General features: G+C 48.2%; 1 long non-coding RNA gene across 6 annotated transcripts; it reads right to left on the reverse strand.

The window, feature by feature from the left end:
* Positions 1-7,119: 7,119 nt before the first annotated feature.
* Positions 7,120-13,813, reverse strand: LOC148054424 (uncharacterized). Of its 6 annotated transcripts, XR_015706941.1 has the most exons (4): positions 13,552-13,813; positions 12,092-12,283; positions 11,730-11,839; positions 9,353-9,490 (listed from the first exon to the last, which is right to left on the reverse strand). It is a non-coding gene; the product is annotated as an uncharacterized LOC148054424 (long non-coding RNA). The 6 variants fall into 6 exon arrangements; XR_015706942.1 differs by lacking the exons at positions 9,353-9,490; positions 13,552-13,813 and adding an exon at positions 7,120-7,798 and having other exon boundaries at positions 12,092-12,672; XR_015706939.1 differs by lacking the exon at positions 13,552-13,813 and having other exon boundaries at positions 12,092-12,672.
* Between the last annotated feature and the right edge of the window lie 3,268 nt (positions 13,814-17,081).

The raw sequence follows: 17,081 nt of genomic DNA on the forward strand, positions 1-17,081 counted from the left end.
CGGCCAACAGAATAAAAGTAGACAGAAAATATTAGAAGCAAATAGAATTAAGGAAATAAAGAAAAAAATAATAGCGACGTTAAACTACAACAGGGAAGTAGAAAGAAACAAAATCCAAAAAATGATGGCAAAGAAGCAAGAAAAAAAATCATTTTTAAAAGACAGTGAAGGGGAAAAAAGTAGGCATAGAAAGAACTTTTAAAAAGTGAGAAGAATTCAGGAAATCAAGGGAAAAACTAAAAAATAGGGACAGAAAACTAAGATGGAGACGTGGAAAGAAAATTGAAAAAGCGACAGCACTAAGGAAAGACAAGAAATAATTAAAAAATAAAGGTAGACAAATAAAGACTGTGAATGGGGTAAAAGTAGACCAAAAAATATTAACAAGAAAGGTGATTAAGAAAATAAGGAAAACATTAAAAAATAGTAGCATCGAACTACAAAAGAGACATAGAAAGAAAATTTTAAAAAGGAGATCGCACTAAAGAAAAAAAATAAAAAATACGAACGAGATAAAAGTAGAAAATATTAAAAACCGAAGGATTAAGAGAGAAAAAAACCTAAAAAATTGAAATGGCGAAATAAAAGGCATACATAGATACAAAATTTTAAAGGCAGCGGCACCAAGGAAAGAGAAGAAATAATTAAAAAATAAAGGCATCAAAAGTAAGAAAAGTAAGCATAGAAAGAACATTTTAAAAGGGGGCGATAAGGGAAAAATTAAAACATAGAGACAGCAGGCTAGAACAGATTAAAATAGAACATCTAAAAAGCAAAGGAACTAAAGAAAGGCAAGAAGTAATTAAAAGAACAGCATAATAAAGACTGGGAACGGGATAAAAGAAAATTTTAAAAACTAACGGGGATTAGAGAAATAAATGGAAAAATTAAAAAATAGTGGCAGTGAACTTAAAGAGATGGAGATGGAAAATTTTAAAAGTGAGGGCGCTATGGAAAGACAAGAAATAATTAAAACATAAATACAGGGAAATAATGACAGCTACTGGAACAAAAGGAGACAGAAAACTTTAAAAGAAACTGTGATTAAGGAAATAAGGATAACATTCAAAAATAGCATCACTGAACTAAAATGGAGATGATGAAAGAAAATCTAAAAAGCGATAGCACTAAGGAAAGACAAGAAAGGACAATCAAAAACTAACAGCAGCAAACGGGATAAAAGTAGAACATTTTAAAAGCCAAAGGACGGAGAAAGGAAAGAACTAAAAAATAGCAGCAGTGAACTACAATGCAGAAATAAAAAAAATGCACTAAGGAAATACAAGAAATCATTCAAAACTACAGATGGTGAACAGGAGAAAAGTGGGCAGAGAAAGAAAATTTGCAAAGCCATGAGCATTAGGGAAAAGAAGGGGAGGGAACTAAAAACTAGGGACAGCAAACTAAAGGCAGAGCAAGAAAATTTAAAACGGGAGGGCCCTAAGGAAAGACAAGAAATAATTAACTAGAGCACAATAAAGACAGCAAAGGGGATAAAAGGAGACAGAAAATTTAAAAGCAATGGAGATTAAAGCCATATTGAGCAAATGAAAAAACGGCGATGGCAAACTATAAGGAAAATAAGGAAAAAATTAATCGAATCTGTGAACTAAAAGAGAGATGTAGAATTAAAAAATTGTAAAAGCAATGGCAGTAATGAAAAACAAGAAAAAATAATTAACATCTCGTGACAGCAAAGGAGATAAAAGTAGAAAATTTTAAAAACCAATGATCAAGATTAAGAAAGGAAAAAAGGAAAACCCAAATATTAAGATTAAGAAAGGAAATCACTAAAAAATAGTGACAGCTAACTACAACACAGACATAAATAGAAATTTTAAAAAGCAAGGGCACTAAGGAAAGACAAGAAATCATTAAATAATAAAGACAGTGAACAGGATAAAAGTAGGCATAGAAAGAAAACTAAAAGAAAAAGAAAACAAACTAAGAGAGAGCTGTGGAAAGAAAATTTTAAAAGGTAGGGCACTAAGGAAAGACAAAAAAAATTAAAGATAAACACATCAAAATAAAGACAGGAAATGGTATAAAAACAGACAAACTTTTAAAAGCAATGGTGATTAAGGAAATAAGGAAAAAATTTTAAAATCGCATTGGTGAACTAAAATGGAGATGGACAAGAAGATTTAAAAAGTGATGGCACTAAGGAAAAACAAGAAAGAATAATTAAAAATTAATGACAGCAAACAAGATGCAAGTAGAAATTTTAAAAGCCAAAGGATTAAGAGAGGAAAGCAGTACAAAGTAGCAACATTGAACTACAATGCGGACATAGACAGAAATTTTTAAAAGCGACAGTGCTAAGGAAAGACAAGAAATCATTAAAAATAAAGACAGTGAACGGAATAAAAGGAGGCATAGAAAGAAAACTTAAAAAGCAATCAGCATTAGGGACAGTGCACTAAAACAGAGATGCAAAAACAAAATTTTAAAAAGCGAGGGCACCAACAAAACAGAAGAAATAATTAAATATAAAGACAGCAATTGGAATAAAAGGAGACAGAAAAATTTAGAAGCAATGGTGATTAAGAAAATAAGGAAAGGTTAATAAACAGTGACGGCAAACTAAAACAGAGATGTAGAAATAAAATTTTTAAAGTGAGGGCACTGAGAAAAGCGAACAAATAATTAAAAGTAAAGACATCAAAGGGAAAAAAGTAGGTGTAGAAAGAACATTTTTAAAGCAATGAGGATTAGGGAAATGAAGGGAAAAATTAAAAAATAGGGACAGCAAATTAAAAGAGATGAAGAAAGAAAATTTGAAATTTTTTTTAAGTTAAAATACGCATGGAAATGTAACTTCAAAAGTGACAGGGTACACAACACAGGAATAAATTAAAAAATATGGATCGGGATCTTTATAAAATAGACATAGAATGAAAATTAAAAAAACAACAGGGTTCAGGACAGATGGAAAAATTTAAAAATAAAGACAGTAAAATGGTTAAAGTAGACACAAAGAAAATTATAAAAGCAACTGGGTAAAGGACAATCAGAAAAAAATTAAAAATGGGTAAAAAAAACTGGTTAAAAGTTGACACAGAGAGAAAATTTTAAAAGCAAAGGCATTAAGATGTGAAAAAAAATTAAAATAAGGGTAGGGTGAGAGAGAGAGAGAGAGACATAGGAAGAAGATTATAAAAGCGGAGGCATTAAGGAAAGACAAGGGAAAAGTTACAAAATAAAAATAGGGAGAAAAATACAGAGAGACATAGGAAGAAAATTTCAAAAGCAATTAGGTGCAAACAGACGAGAAAGAAATAAAAAAGACAGTGGATTGGTTAAAGGAGACATAGAAGGAAAATTTTAAAAGCTACAGGTACAGGATAGACAGCAAACCATAAAAAATAGGGACAGCAAAGTAGATAAACTTTGACGTAGAAAGAAAATGTAAAATGTGATGGCTTTAAGGAAAGACAGGAATAAATCAAAAACTAAGAATGGGAAAAAAATAGAGACACACATAAAAGTAAATTTTAAAGTCAACAGGGCACACAACACAGGAAAGAATTAAAAACTGTGGATAGGGAGCTTGATAAAAGCAGACATAAGAAGAAAATCAAAGAAGCAACAGGGTACAGGACAGACAGGAGAGAATTAGAAAATAATGACAGTGAACTGGCTAAAAGTAGCCATAGAAACAAAATTTTAAATTGACGGAGAATAGTATCGACAGAAAAAAAATAAAAAGAAGAACAGGAAACTAAATAAATGGAGACATAGAAAGAAATTTTTTACAGCAACTGGGTACAGGACAGAGAGGGAGGAATTAAAAAATAGGGACAAGGAATCGGATAGCGGGAGACATAGAAAGAAATTTTTAAAAGCAACAGGCTACAAGAAATACAGGAAAGAATTAAAAAATAGGAACGGGGATGACAATAGAAGGAAATATTGAAAGGAAATTTTAAAAGCGAGGAGGTATGCAGATGAAAGGGAGGACTTAAAATTCAGGGAAAGGGAGCCAGGTAACAGGAATTCTTGAAAGAGACATCAAATAGCAATGGGGTACAAGAAATAGAGGGAAGAATTTTAAAAATCAAGAAAGGAAGCCTGATAGAGAGAGACCTAGAAGGAGTTTTAAAAAGCAACTACATACAAGAAACATAGACAAGAATTAAAACATTGGGACAGGGAGATGGATAGAGGACAACATAGAAAGAAAATTTAAACAGTGATCAGGCACAAGAAATGGGAATATTAGAAAAGCAGGGACAGGGAGATGGATAGGAGGAACCATAGAAAGAAAATTTTAAAAGCTATGGAGTGCAGGACAGAGGGAGGAATTAAAAAATAGGGACAAGGCACTGCAGAGACGGAAATGTAGAAAGAGAAATTAAAATGCAACGGGGTACAAAAAATACAGGAAAGCATGAAAAAATAGGGAGAGGGAGCCGCAAAGAGGGAAACAGAAAAAAATTACTAGGTGAAGTGGTACAGGGCAGAGTTCACAGAAGAATAACAAGCTTTGGGGAGCCAGACAGGTAGGTGGGCCAGCAGAGAGGGAGACAGAAGCAGAGACAGGCAGGGAGGCAGGCAGGCAGGCAGAGATCCGGGGAAGGGCAGCAGAGGTGGACCAGGATGCACACGAGAGAACGCGCGACTCGACGCAGCTCCTGGCACCGGCAAGAGACCTTCGCTGCCCTAATGCTTTTCTGTCTGCCTCGGCAGCAGGTGCCTCAACGCTCCTCCACCACCAAGCTTCCCGGCGGCTCTCCCGTGCAGCCGATGGAGCCGCTGAGCTCCCAGCACTGTGTGCTGGTAAGGCGCTCTGTCAGGGACACTCAGAGGGATGCTTCCTCGCTGCAGGCACTGGTCATTCATTGCTGGAGGCAACTGCCTGCAGGACTCCCTTGGATTCCTTCCTTGGACAGTTCCCCTTCATCAGCTCCCTCAGGCAGGCATGCCTGGACAGACCCTTCCCTGACCAAAGGGACGGATTAAAAAAATAGGGACAGTAAGCCACATAGTGGGAGACATAGAAATAAAACTAAAAAAGCAATGGGGTACAGGACAAATAGGAAAACATTAAGAAATAATGACAGGGAGACAAATAATGGGATACACAAAAAGAGCAAGTGGCGGGGTACAGGAAACACAGGAAAGAATTTTAAAATAGGGACAGGGTGGAAGATAGAGGGACAAATAGAAAGAAAATTCAAAAAGCAATGGGGTACAAATCGCACAGGCGAGAACTAAAAAATAAGGCCACGGAGCTGGCGAGAGAGATACGTACATATAAAGGAATTTTAAAACAAACAGGGTGAAGGAAAGAGTGAGCAGAAATAAAAAATAGGAAAATGGAGCCAAATAGAGGGAGGCATAGAAAGAAAGTTTGAAAAGCAATGGGGTACAGAGCAGAGGGAGATATTAAAAAAACATAGGGTCAGGGAGCTGGATAGGGAGGAGATATAGAAATGAAAATTTAAAAGTAATAGGCCACAAGGCAGTGCAGAAAAACTGAAAAATAGGGAGAGGGAGCTGGCTAGAGAGACACATAGAAAAAATTTAAAATGCAACGGCGTATTCTCCAGAGTTGGCAGAAGCATAACAAGTTTTGGGGAGCCATGCAGGTAGGTGGGCAGAGAGGCAGACGGAGGAAGGGAGGCAGGCAGACATCTGGAGAAGGGTGGCAGAGATGGGCCAGGATACAGAGGAGAGGATGCGTGACTCACCACAGCTCCTGGTGCCGGCAGGAGACCTTCACCGCCTCGGCGCTTCTCTCTCTGCCTCTGCCCCTTCCTCCTCTGCAGTGCTGCACGCCGGACCCTTGCCCATTCAGCAGCATGCAGCGGGCACCTCTATGCTGCTCCTCCGCAAGGCTTCCTCAATACCTGGTGGCTCACCCACGTAGCCAACAGAGGCACTGAGCTCCTAGCACTGCGTGCTGGTGTCTGCCCTGTCGGGGACGGCTCGGAGGGATCCTTCCTCGCCACACAGACTGGCCGTTCCTTGCAGGAGGCACCTGCCTGCAGGACTCCCTCCTCAGCCCGTTCCCCTTCATCAGCTTTCTCAAGCAGGCATGCCCAGGCAGCCCCCTTTACAGCTAGAGCCCCTTCACACAGCAGGGCCAGCCCCATCCTCAGCCTCACTGGCCACACCTGGGGCTGCCCCAGCTGGAGCCCATCAGCAATAGGGGCCATTGCCAAAGCCCCACAGCACATCACCCCCTCCCCTGCACCTCTCCACAGCCACATGCTCTGCACCCAGGGGCTGCAAACACATCCAGGGGCACAGACAAGGCAGGAAAAGTTTATTCATTAATGCACGTAAGAAATCTTGGCGGCGAGTTGGCTGCAAGGCTCAGTGCCCAAATGCAGCAGGACAGAGGGAGAAAAGAGAAGAGAAAAGCAGGCGGAAGGACAGAGGGACATAGAGGTGTGGGACAGAAAACGGGATGCTGCGAACAAGAGAGGGACAGGGAGCAGGACAACTGTGTAGAGAGAGGAGAGCAGAAGAAAGACTGCGGGGGTGAACAGGGACAGAGAGATGGAGGAATAAATAAGAGAGACAGGGAGCAGGAGAGAGAGGCAGAAGGGACCAGCAGGACAACAAGACAAGGGACAGGGAAAATTCTGAAGTGACAGGGGAAAGGAAACATAGCCAAGAAATAAAAAAATAGAAACAGCGGGATAGAGGTAGATGTAGAAAGAAAATTTTGTAAAAGCAACAGGGTACAAGAAACATAGGGAAGAACTAACACATAGGGACAGGGAGCTAGAAAGAGGGAGATGTAGAAAGTGTGAAAAGTGACAGGGTAGAGGACAGAGAGGGAAGAATTATCAATTAGAGACAGGAAGATGGATAGAGGGAGACATAAATAGATTTTACAAGCAACAGTATACAAGAATCCTACACGAGAATTAAAAAAACAGGTACACGGAGCTGCAGAGAGGGAGAAGTAGGAAGAAAATCTGAAAAGCAACGGGGTACAAGAAACACTGGCAAAAAATTAAAATTAGGTCAGGGAGACAGAAAGGTAGCAAGAAAATTTAAAAAGCAACTGGGTTTGAGAAACCTATGCAAGAATTTAAAAAATAAGGATGGAGAAGTAGAAAGAAAGTTTCAAAAGCGATGCGGTACAAGAAACATAGGCAAGAATTGAAAAATAGGGACAGGGAGCCTGACAGAAGGGAACTGGGGTGGGTTGACCTCGGCTGGCCACCGGGTGCTCACCAAGCCACTCTGTGGCTCCCCCTCCTCAATAAGACAGGGGGACAAAATACAACAAAAAAACTTGTAGGTCGACAAAAGGACAGAGGGTCACTCGCCAATTACTGTCACAGGCAAAACAGACTCAGCTTGGGGAAATTAATTCCATTTATTGTCAATCAAAATCAAGAGTAGGACAAGATTTGTTCTTCTCTTATTTTGTTTTATTTGTTCTTATCTTATCAACAGATAAGAACAAATCTAAAAACCGCCTTGCTCTTTTTTCCTGGGCTCATCTTCATGACTCCTGACTTTCCCACATCCCACCCCTGAGCAATGCAGGGGGACAGGGAGCAGGGGTCGCGCTCAGTTCATCACACATCATCTCTGCCGCTCCTTCCTCCTCATGCTCTTCTTCTGCTCCAGTGTGGGCTCCTCTCCGCAGGGCCACAGGTGCTGCCAGGAGCCTGCTCCAGCGCAAGCTCTCCATAGGGTCACAGCTTCCTTCAGGCACATCCACCTGTTGCGGCACGGGGTCCTCCATGGGCTGCGAGTGCATGTCTGCTCCACCGCGGACCTCCACGGGCGCCAGGAGGACGACCTGCCTCACCGTGGCCTTCACCAGAGCCTGCAGGGGAATCTCTGCTCCAGTGCCTGGAGCACCTCCTCCCCCTCCTTCTTCACCGACCTTAGTGTCTGCAGGGCTGTTTCACACTCACGTTTTCTCTATCGCAGCATCTGCGCAGCATTTTTTACCCCCTCTCAAATGTCCGTTCCAGAAGCACAACCAGCATTGCCGATGGGCTCAGCTTGGACCGGCTGCAGATCCATCTTGGAGCTGGAAGTGGCTGTGCCTGACATGGGGGCAACTCCTGGTGTCTTCTCGCAGAACCCACCCCTGCAGCCCCTGCCCTGCCCCACCTAACAAAACCTTGCCACGTAAACCCAATCCAACAGCGATCGCCTGCAGGACAGAGAAGGGGGACTGAAAAATAGGGAAAGGGAGCCACAGAGGGAGAGGTACAGGGAGGGAAAAAATAGCGATGGGCTACAGGCCAGAGAGGAGGAAGTGACAGGGAATCAGCCTGAGAGAGATGGAGAAAAACAAAGAATAGCGATGGGCCACAGGGCAGAGAGGGAGGATTTTAAAAAGGGGACAGTGAGGTGGACAGAGATAAACTGAGAAATGCCAAAAAACCTTGATGAGCTGAAGGGGAAAGACTGAAGCTGAAGGGGAATTAAAGAATAGGGACATGGAGCCAGACAAAGAGAGAACGATAAAGACAAAAAGCAGCTATGGGACAGAGAGGGAAGAAGTTAAAAGACAGGGACGGGGACCTGGAACGAGAGAATTTAAGAAAGAAAAAGTCTATCTAGAATACAGAGCAGGGACAGAGGAATTAAAAAATAGGGACATGAAGACAGAGAGGTGAGAGGTGGGAATTGTGAAGGGCTAAAGGGCAGGCGAGGAAAAATTTAAAAAGTTGGGATAGGAAGACAGACATAGATGAAGAAAGACAAAAAGAGTTATGGGCTGCAGGACACAGACAGAGGATGAAAAAAGGACAGGGAACAGGACAGAAGCGCAGAGAGAGAAAGAAAACATAGGGGTAGAACAACAGATAAAGAGGGGGACTTGGAGAATGAGGGAGGGAGAGGTGCGGGGAAGTGGAAAAAAATGACAGCAGCAAGAGAAAGAGAAGGCGGGGCAGGGAAGGACCAGGATGCAGAATAGGGACGACACGGCCCCAAGGGTCCAGGACTCACTGCAGCTCCCGCTCTCCAAGCTGCTTGGAGAACTGGACACCTCGGACGTGTCTTTCTCTCTCTCTCTCTCTCCTGGCCCCGTAGCTCCGGTTGCTTGACTGTCATCCACTTAAGAGAACAGACTGGTGTCTTACAGCTCTTACAATACAAGGCCTCCCAGATACATAGCCTCGCATGTGCACGTGTTACCTGGCTGTACTGTGCTTCCAGCTACGCATACGGACCCTGCAATGCACGTTGGCAATTGGATCTGCTGAGGGCTATGCTAAGAGGGATCCTTCCTCACACTGAGAGGCAGGCTGTCTCCTGTGTGCAGCTGGAGGCAGCTGCCGGCTGGCTCCTCTTTATTTTATTCTTCAGCTGCTTTACCTTTTTCCGACTTCTCCAGCTTCAGCTGCAGCAGCTCCTGTCCACAGCCAGGAAGCGTCCAGCTGTCCTTTTTTGCCCATGCCGCTAGGAAAATGAGGCCAAAGGCAAGCCACACAAACCTGAGCCAGATGCAATCACCAGTGTCCCTGGAGAGGAACCGCCAACCGAGTCCTCAGTGCTGCCTCTGGGAGAGGGAAAGAACAAGCAACCAACCATTATCCACAGGGATGACTGCAGCTCTCCTCAGGCAGGAACCCCTCCTTCTGCAGGAGCTGCTGGAGACGCCGCTCTTTCCCTGAACTGAAGCTAATAGCACCTGCATTTAAGGAGAATAAATCATATTCAAGGGCCAGCTTGCTGCCACGAGGACAGGGTTTGGGGGCGGTCCATGCCTACAGGACAGGCTTCAGGGGAGGTGCTGGAGCTGGGGGCAGCTGCCTGGGGCGAGCAGGGCTGGAGGAGTTTTGCTGAGTTGGAGAGGCACCCAGCGCCTTTTCCAGAGGGTGGGCACCCAGAGGGGTGGGGGCAGCCATCTCCTGCCCCTCTTCCTGCATCCTCTCCACCAGCTCTCAGAATATCCCTGGACCTGCCCTGATGGGGCCTGACTCCAACTGACTTCAGCCTGTTGCACTGGTGGGTTGGAAACATCCTCGCGACTTGTCGGCATTCTCCAGCAGGCATGCCCCAGCAGCGCCATCCCCTGGGGCTGCAGCCCTTTTACACAGAGGGGCCATCACCATCAGCCTCACCGGGCCCCCTGGGGCTCCTCCGGTCGCAGCCCACAGCTGCGGCCATGGCCCCTGACACCCACCGTGTAACCTGCTCCCCTGGACTCTCTGACAGCCACTCACCAAGTACAAAGGAGTACAACCACAGCCGTGAGTGCAAAGGAGACAGCAAGTGCTTATTCGTTAATGCATATAAGTCCCGGGAGTGAGTCTGCTATGGGGTTCGCTGCCTGTACACTCATCCTTCCCCTGGGACAAGTTGGCAGTTGTTACTGGAGCAGCAGATACAAAAAATGAAAATACAGCGATAGGGAGCAGGACAGAAGAACAGAAAGAGGAAAAGTAAAATGAGGGAGGACTGAGGAGCAGAGAAAGAAAGGTACAGGGAAAAGGACAGGGAGATAGATAAGTTGATAAAAAAGGGGATGAGGAGCCCTGCAGGGACATGGCAGAAGAAAAACAGGGTCAGGGAGCAGGACAGAGGAAAAGAGAGAGAAAGTGATGAGCTAGGAGCCAAACAGACAGATCAAGAGAGAAATCAAATGAGAGGAATAAGGGAGGGAGGGAGACAAAAAGACAGGGAACAAGCCAGAGGAATTGAAGAGAAAGAGAGAGAGAGAGAGATTGGGACAAAGAGAGGGAGAAAGAAAAACCATCGCTGGGCTGCAGGATGAGAAAAAAGGGAGCAGAACAGAGGGGAATAATGGGACAGCGAGCCGGGCAGGGGCAGTATAGTGAGAAACAATGGGAGAACAAGTGCTATGGAGATATACAGACAAAGAGTTACAGGGAAGATGGAGGACAGAGAGAAAAGAGAAAAGGGGCATGGAGCAGGGAAGAGATGGTGAAAGAAACATTAGAGACAGAGAGAGGAGGAGAGTGACAGCAGCAAGGCAGAAAGACGACGAAAGAACAAACCAGTGACGGGTAGCAGGCCAGAGGGACGAGGAAAGACTGGAGGAAGGACAGAGCGATCTAGGAAACAGGTGAGGGACAGGGAGCCAGAAAGTGGGATACTGCAAGAGAGAGAGGGACAGGGAGCAGGATGCTGTGATGGAGAACAAACGAGAACAACAGAAAGAACAACAGAGAGGTGGACCATGAGAACAAACAGGAACAGAGAGGGGAAGCAATAAAAAATAGGGACAGGGAGCAGCACAAAGGGTCAGAAAGAGTAAGAGATGAACAGGAAGGAGGACAGGAACAGTGAGATACGGAATACAAAAAAAAACAGCAACAGTGAGCAAGACAAGGGGATAGAGAAAGGAAGGGAAGAAGGGAGGGAGGAGAGACATAGGAAGGCAGGGACACAGAGCGGCATGTACAGGTGCAAAGAGGAAAAGAACATGAGGGAACAGGACAGAGAAAGAGATGGATTCAGATCAGGACAAAAAGATGGAAAAGGGAAAAACAACAATGGGCTGCAGGACAGAGACAGAGGATAACAAAAGAAAGGAGAAGGAACAGGCCAAAGGCACAGAGAGAGAAAAAAAGCAGGGGGTGGTAGAACAAGATGGATAAAGGGAGAGAGGAAAAGGGAGCAGTGCAGAAAAACAGAGAAAAGAGAACGGGTACAGGGAAGAACAAAAAAAGAAAAATTACAGCAGCATGCAAAAGAGAGAGGGCCAGGGAAGGGGCAGGGAGGGACCGGGGCACAGACAAGGGGTGACAGGTCCCCAAGGGCCCGGGACTCACCACAGCTCTCGCTCTCGGTGCTGCTGGGAGAACTGGCCAGTTGAGATGCTTCTTCCTCCTTCTCTCCTCCCTTCCTCTTCTGTAACTCCAGTCACTCGGCTGTCCTCCACCTAAGAGAATACGTGGATATCTTACAGCTCTTATGAGACAAGGTTTCCTAGACATGTAGCCTCGCTTGCTCGTGCACTACGCGGCTGTACCACACTTTGGGTTATGCATACAGGCCCTGTGGTGCACATCGGCTGTCTGGCCTGCAGTGCACTACAAAGAGGGATCCCTTCCCACCCAGAGGGGCAGGCTCTCTCTTGCCCGCAGTGGGAGGCAGTGGTCAGCCAGATGGCCTTCCATTTCTTCTTCTTTACCTTTCTCCAGCCTCTCTGGCTTCAGCCGCGGCAGCTCCTGTCCACAGCCAGTAATCGCTCCGCCTGTCCCTTTTCACCCCCGCACCGCAAAGAGAGTGAGGTCAGGCAGAGACAACCCACGCAAGCCTGAGGCAGGTGCTGTCAGCAGCATCCCCACGGGAGGAATGGACAACCGCGTCCTCAGCATGGCCTCTAGCACAGGGAAAGAAGAAGCGGCGACCGTTATTACCGTAGATCACCCCTGGCCTAAGCCCTTCCTTCTGCAGAGGCTTCTGGAGACACTGCTCCTTCCCCGCACTGCTGGTAACGGCACCCGCGTTAAGGGAGAATCCAGCCCACTTGAGAGCCAGCTTGTGGTCTTCACAACAGGGCTTGGGGGCGATCTGGTGCTATGGGACAGGCTTCAGGGGAGGTGCTGGAGCAGGGGGCAGCTGCACGGGGTGAGCGGGGCCAGGAGAGGCTCAGGGGGAGCTCTGGTGAGTTGGGGAGGTGCCCTGCCTCTGCGCCTAGGGGATATCCGCCTCCTTCCCCTCTTCCCTTCTATCAGCTTTTAGGTAACTCCCTGGGGCTGCCCTGGCCCAGCTCGCCTCCAGCAGACCAAGAGCCTGCTGCAGCAGGCAGGTTGAAGCTTCCTGTCCCACCACCCCCGGGCAGCCAGCAGGCAGGAGACACCCCTGCACACTCCTGCTTCTTGGGGAGTAGCCATAGCTGGAAGCCCGCAGAAAAACACACAAAACCTGCAACAAAACTGCACCTAGTGCCGCAGGGGCCGCGGCGATAGCAACGACTACGGTGCACCGAAAGCGCCCGAGAGCAATGCGGCTTCCAGGCACCCACATCCATATATACTACACCTCCCAGCATGCCCCGGGGACCCAACATGGCTGACCGAAAGCCCCGTGCAGCAATCCATGCTTTCTGACCCTGCGGGGACACCGTTCCCCTCGCCGCTGACGTACTCGGAAGCCCTGCCGAGAACCCCCGCGGCTCCGAGCACCCCCACCGCCGGCAACGACCCAGGGCGGCGCCAACCTGCCCGGCTCGGGGCAGCCCCTCCCGCCCGGCTCCGGCCACCGGCGCCCTCCCACTGCCCAGCCCCGACGCGGCTCAGCGCCCGGCCCCGCACCGGCGCGGTGCCCCGCCGCCGCCCGGCCCCGGACCGGCGCGGCGCCCGCCCGGCCCCGGCGCAGCGCCGCTCGGCACGGAAGCCCCCCGCCGCCCGGCTCCGGACCGGCGCGGCGCCCCCCCCACCGCCCGGCTCCGGACCGGCGCGGCCCCCGCCCGACTCCGGGCTGATCTCGCCACCGGCCCCGACCCGGCGCGCCCCCCCTCGCCCGGCTCCGGGAAGCCCCGCCCGCCCGGCTCCCACACGGCACCGCACCCTCCCCGCTCCGTGCCTCCCGCCGGCCCGGCCGCTCCCCCCCAGGCACCGCCGCCCTCCTCGGGGCTTCCCCGCTCACCTCCTCCCTGCCTGCAGCCGCAGCCCAACGACCGCTCCACTCCGCCCCGGGCTCACGCTGGCCCCTCCGCGGGGGGAAGCTGCGCCCACCGCGCGATGCCCGCCCGCGACGCACCGCGCATGGTCTGGGAGGAATTCCAGTTTAATCTCTGTGGGCTGGACGACCTTCTGTATCATCCAGGGGACTTCTCGTTTCACCTCTATGCTCTGGAGGGCCTTCTCGATGGTCTGGGTGGACTTTCGGTGTCATCTCCATGGTCTGCGGAGCCACCCTATACTCCGGGAGGACTTCCGCTTGCATCTCGATGGTCTGAAGGCCATTCAGAAGCAAAGGGGTTATGGGAGGGGGGGAGCAGGGGAGCGGGGGCATGAGACTGGAGGGCAGGGGACGCGGGGGGCACGTCACGGGGAAAAAAAAACCCCGCACGGGGGGAAAAACCTTGTGTGGGGGGACGTTTGGGTGGAGAGCACTTGGGAGGGCGCAGAGACAGGCAGAGGAGGACGGGGGGCAGGAGACGGACACGGACGGACAGTGGCTGTGTGTGGGTAGAAAGGTGCACGGGGGGACACGGGTGGGGATGACCTACACCAGGGGGTCCGCCCGGCATAATCCACAGCAGATAACTCACCTGGGATAAGCCGCAACGGATAGTCCGCTCCGGAGAAGGAATCCACGCCAGATAATCCCCAGCAATGCCCCTCAAACTGCCAGCGGTTCACCCCAAATTTGGCCCAAATTGGTGCGGGTTTTGCGTTTGGGTTTTTTGGTTTGTTGGCTTGTTTTTTTGTTGTTGTTCTTTTTTGTTTTGTTTTGTTTTTTCTTTTACATCATACAAAACTTGGGGGTTTCTGCTTTTCCAGAATATTCAGTTCTGGGGTTTTCCGGCGCTTTTCCACATCATAACAACGGGTCATTTTTGGTTTTCTGCGTTAAAATGTGGGGGGTGGGGGGTGTGCTTGCTTTCCAGCTGCACAAATCCAGGTGGATTCGGCTTTCCTGGGAGCCCCAAACCGTGTTGCTCTTGGATATCTTGCTCTTGGACTTGGATATTTTGACACTTTGGTATCTTAGACTTTGGTATCTACTTACAATTCTGTCTATTTAGACTTAGTTATCTGTTTACACTTCCATAGAACCTTTACTTCCATTACACAGACGACCTACTTTGGCTTACTCGGTGACACACGGTAAGCGTAGATACCTCTACCTATCCAGACTTTCTTCTGTTTTAAATTCCTTCATCTACATCATCTCTTTTTGCGTTTTAAACTCCTTTATTTCTTCACATATAGACAAGTTCTTTTTTATTTTAAAACCCTATCTATCTCCATTTAGATTTTTTAATAATTTCTATAACATAGCAGGTACAGGTTTGTATTTTGAAATCCTTTTCTCTATATATAGAGAGAGAAATGAATATTATTTTTATATATATATATATATATATATATAAAGGCGAGAGATTTTCCTCTACTGCAATGCCTCACACCCGTATTTCCAGTTTTTAACATTTTTAATCACACACACACACACAAGTTTTCTCTGGGGGGAAACCTCCCCGTGACACCTTCATCCCCCACTCACCTGCTCCTCTGTTTCATCATCACACCCCCCGCCCCCAGGGACATTGGGGTGCCCCAAATGACATCATCACCCCCCAGGCCCCTCCAACACTTTTTCATCACCCCCCCAAAAAAGGCACAAAACAAGGAACACAGCCCCGACCGGCAGCTCGCTACTTTAATAATGCCGTTTACATATGTAGGCGCCCCCCGAAAAGGGGAGCTCCGCCAGAGAAATAAAATGGGGGCAGCCCCCCCAAACGGTTGCAGCCCCCCCCAGCCCCTGTCCCGCAAGCCGGCGGCTGCCCCACGCCGCGGGGGGAGCCTGCCAGGGGACGGTGATGCACCTCTCGCTCAGGCTCTGCTCTGCCGTGCTCCCCCTCCGTTCCCGCGCTGGGACGGGCTCCCCAGGGGAGCGAACCTCCCCGCTCCCTCTTGGCCCGGCACTCTCCCCACCAGACAGCCCTCGCTGACGCACCCGCGGGGCACCCGCCGGAGACAGAGCCAGGAGCCTCCAGGCACGGGGCCGGCCCCTTACCCTCGGGACGCTTCACGACCGGCAGGCCAACCTGGGCCGGGGGGGACCTAGCGAGCATCACGAGACGCTTGCAACGAGACACCTGAAAAACAAAAATCCCAAGCGATATTTCCGCATGTGAAAAAAAATAGCACAGCAGCGAGTAGAGGAATTCAGTCAGAGCAAGGGAGGGGAGAGCAGTTGAGCTCAAGGAGGATTCGAGGTAAGCAGGTCAGCTCAAAACACAAGACGTCCTTTAAAAGCTAGAGCGACCTGAACGCTTCCAATCAGCATGAAGACTAACCGGTACGATTCCAAACACGTTCTTCGCGTAAAAGTACACGCTCTTGCCGGCGTTGGAAAACGTCTCACCCCTTCCTTACGGCACGGCTGCAGGGAGACAACCCTGCGAGGCTGCAGGACAAGGGCGTACCGCAATCAGAATCTACGCTTACAGATCCGCCACAACAGCTACGGCCCTCGCGCTCCTGCGCATCTTGCTGGCTCGGTCGATAAAGCTGGAAGCGAAGCGTAACGCTTTCGAGGGTAAAAGGAAAACCAGAGGACAAATCGCAGCAATTCGCTTCCTACTAAAAAAGCTGTGCGTGTGCTTACAGACATCCAATAAAAATACTTCTACTGGAGAAGGGCTGGATTTTCCTTTGGCGTTAATTTAACTTGCACAGCTGTGAATCGATACCAGCAGATTATCTGTCTCCAAGATACGCAGTTATCATTTGACCAGGGGTTTTTTGCGCCTTACGTCATTAGGAGCGACATCTGGCCAGCCGCGCTGCCCGAGAGAGATGCTACTGAACTGCCAGGGAAACGCACCCTTGAAAGCCAGACAGAAAGAAAGTACTTCAGAGCACTCCGTCAAACGAGCGGGGGGCGGGGGGGGGGGGAACCCGTAACGTTCAGTTGCGTCTCCTGGTCAACATTTAGAACAAATACCTAACGGCTCAAATACACCTAAGCAATTGTACGCCACAGCTAGTTGGCAGTTAAAGTTGAAACAACACCACAGCTAGTTGGCAGTTGCAGGTGAAACAATGCAAGGCAGTTTGTATAGACAATTTTAACTTTTTTTTTTTTCCTAAAGTTACATCTAGGGTAGAAAAATCAGTGAGAGAAGAGATCCCTCATACGGTTTTACTTTGCGGGCGGAATCCAATCCCCGGGGCTGCAATGCCTAAGGCTACCAAAAAGGACCGGCAGATTTGCTAACGCTTTTGGCTGCACCGAAGCACGCAGAGGAACGCGTGTTGATGACATCTCGGCTGTTGCAACTGAGAACCAGCGATGCCATCAACTTCCGGAAGACATGCTGTGCTCGGGTCTTTGGAAGCAAACGGACTTTTCTTTCTTTTTTTTTTTTTTTTTTCTTTTTTTTTTTTTAAGAGAGCGGAAAGTCTCGCTGCTGCTGACTTCTACTGCCAAGCGCATCATCT

Source organism: Nipponia nippon, unplaced genomic scaffold (genome assembly GCF_047370975.1).
Source record: "Nipponia nippon isolate SJK-2023a ecotype South Korea unplaced genomic scaffold, ASM4737097v1 scaffold_3, whole genome shotgun sequence".
Classification (NCBI taxonomy): domain Eukaryota; kingdom Metazoa; phylum Chordata; class Aves; order Pelecaniformes; family Threskiornithidae; genus Nipponia; species Nipponia nippon.